Raw genomic sequence first — 3,074 nt, forward strand, 5'->3', positions numbered from 1 at the left:
ATAACTTAGAATATAAGAAAAGCACAGTGTAGTACATAGTATATGAGTGAGTTGCACTGAAAAACTTAGAATATAAGAAACGCACAGTGTAGTACATAGTATATGAGTGAGTTGCACTGAAAAACTTAGAATATAAGAAACGCACAGTGTAGTACATAGTATATGAGTGAGTTGCACTGAAAAACTTAGAATATAAGAAACGCACAGTGTAGTACATAGTATATGAGTGAGTTGCACTGAAAAACTTAGAATATAAGAAACGCACAGTGTAGTACATAGTATATGAGTGAGTTGCACTGAAAAACTTAGAATATAAGAAACGCACAGTGTAGTACATAGTATATGAGTGAGTTGCACTGAAAAACTTAGAATATAAGAAATGCACAGTGTAGTACATAGTATATGAGTGAGTTGCACTGAAAAACTTAGAATTTACTGAAAAACCCACATTACACGAAATGCACAGTGTAGTACATAGTATATGAGTGAGTTGCACTGAAAAACTTAGAATATAAGAAACGCACAGTGTAGTACATAGTATATGAGTGAGTTGCACTGAAAAACTTAGAATATAAGAAACGCACAGTGTAGTACATAGTATATGAGTGAGTTGCACTGAAAAACTTAGAATATAAGAAACGCACAGTGTAGTACATAGTATATGAGTGAGTTGCACTGAAAAACTTAGAATATAAGAAACGCACAGTGTAGTACATAGTATATGAGTGAGTTGCACTGAAAAACTTAGAATATAAGAAACGCACAGTGTAGTACATAGTATATGAGTGAGTTGCACTCAAAAACTTAGATTATGAGAAACGCACAGTGTAGTACATAGTATATGAGTGAGTTGCACTGAAAAACTTAGAATATAAGAAACGCACAGTGTAGTACATAGTATATGAGTGAATTGCACTGAAAAACTTAGAATTTACTGAAAAACCCGCATTAGACGAAATGCACAGTGTAGTACATTGTATATGAGTGAGTTGCACTGAAAAACTTAGAATTTACTGAAAAACCCGCATTAGACGATATGCACAGTGTAGTACATTGTATATGAGTGAGTTGCACTGAAAAACTTAGAATTTACTGAAAAACCCGCATTAGACGAAATGCACAGTGTAGTACATAGTATATGAGTGAGTTGCATGAAAAACTTAGAATTTAAGAATCGCACAGTGTAGTACATAGTATATGAGTGAGTTGCACTGAAAAACTTAGAATATAAGAAACGCACAGTGTAGTACATAGTATATGAGTGAGTTGCACTGAAAAACTTAGAATTTAAGAAACGCACAGTGTAGTACATAGTATATGAGTGAGTTGCACTGAAAAACTTAGAATATAAGAAACGCACAGTGTAGTACATAGTATATGAGTGAGTTGCACTGAAAAACTTAGAATATAAGAAACGCACAGTGTAGTACATAGTATATGAGTGAGTTGCACTGAAAAACTTAGAATATAAGAAACGCACATATAGTACATAGTATATGAATGAGTTGCACTGATAACTTAGAATTTACTGAAAAACCCGCATTACACGAAATGCACAGTGTAGTACATAGTATATGAGTGAGTTGCACTGAAAAACTTAGAATATAAGAAACGCACAGTGTAGTACATGGTATATGAGTGAGTTGCACTGAAAAACTTAGAATATAAGAAACGCACAGTGTAGTACATAGTATATGAGTGAGTTGCACTGAAAAACTTAGAATATAAGAAATGCACAGTGTAGTACATAGTATATGAGTGAGTTGCACTGAAAAACTTAGAATATAAGAAACGCACACTGTAGTACATAGTATATGAGTGAGTTGCACTGAAAAACTTAGAATTTAAGAAACGCACAGTGTAGTACATAGTATATGAGTGAGTTGCACTGAAAAACTTAGAATATAAGAAACGCACAGTGTAGTACATAGTATATGAGTGAATTGCACTGAAAAACTTAGAATTTACTGAAAAACCCGCATTAGACGAAATGCACAGTGTAGTACATTGTATATGAGTGAGTTGCACTGAAAAACTTAGAATTTACTGAAAAACCCGCATTAGACGAAATGCACAGTGTAGTACATTGTATATGAGTGAGTTGCACTGAAAAACTTAGAATTTACTGAAAAACCCGCATTAGACGAAATGCACAGTGTAGTACATTGTATATGAGTGAGTTGCACTGAAAAACTTAGAATTTACTGAAAAACCCGCATTAGACGAAATGCACAGTGTAGTACATAGTATATGAGTGAGTTGCATGAAAAACTTAGAATTTAAGAAACGCACAGTGTAGTACATAGTATATGAGTGAGTTGCACTCAAAAACTTAGAATATAAGAAACGCACATATAGTACATAGTATATGAATGAGTTGCACTGAAAAACTTAGAATTTACTGAAAAACCCGCATTACACGAAATGCACAGTGTAGTACATAGTATATGAGTGAGTTGCACTGAAAAACTTAGAATATAAGAAACGCACAGGGTAGTACATAGTATATGAGTGAGTTGCACTGAAAAACTTAGAATTTAAGAAACGCACAGTGTAGTACATAGTATATGAGTGAGTTGCACTGAAAAACTTAGAATATAAGAAACGCACAGTGTAGTACATATTATATGAGTGAGTTGCACTGAAAAACTTAGAATATAAGAAACGCACAGTGTAGTACATAGTATATGAGTGAGTTGCACTGAAAAACTTAGAATATAAGAAACGCACAGTGTAGTACATAGTATATGAGTGAGTTGCACTGAAAAACTTAGAATATAAGAAACGCACATATAGTACATAGTATATGAATGAGTTGCACTGATAACTTAGAATTTACTGAAAAACCCGCATTACACCAAATGCACAGTGTAGTACATAGTATATGAGTGAGTTGCACTGAAAAACTTAGAATATAAGAAACGCACAGTGTAGTACATAGTATATGAGTGAGTTGCACTGAAAAACTTAGAATATAAGAAACGCACAGTGTAGTACATAGTATATGAGTGAGTTGCACTGAAAAACTTAGAATATAAGAAACGCACACTGTAGTACATAGTATATGAGTGAGT

The sequence above is a fragment of the Mus caroli genome, unplaced genomic scaffold (genome assembly GCF_978045245.1).
Source record: "Mus caroli unplaced genomic scaffold, Mus_caroli_1 scaffold_25, whole genome shotgun sequence".
NCBI lineage: Eukaryota > Metazoa > Chordata > Mammalia > Rodentia > Muridae > Mus > Mus caroli.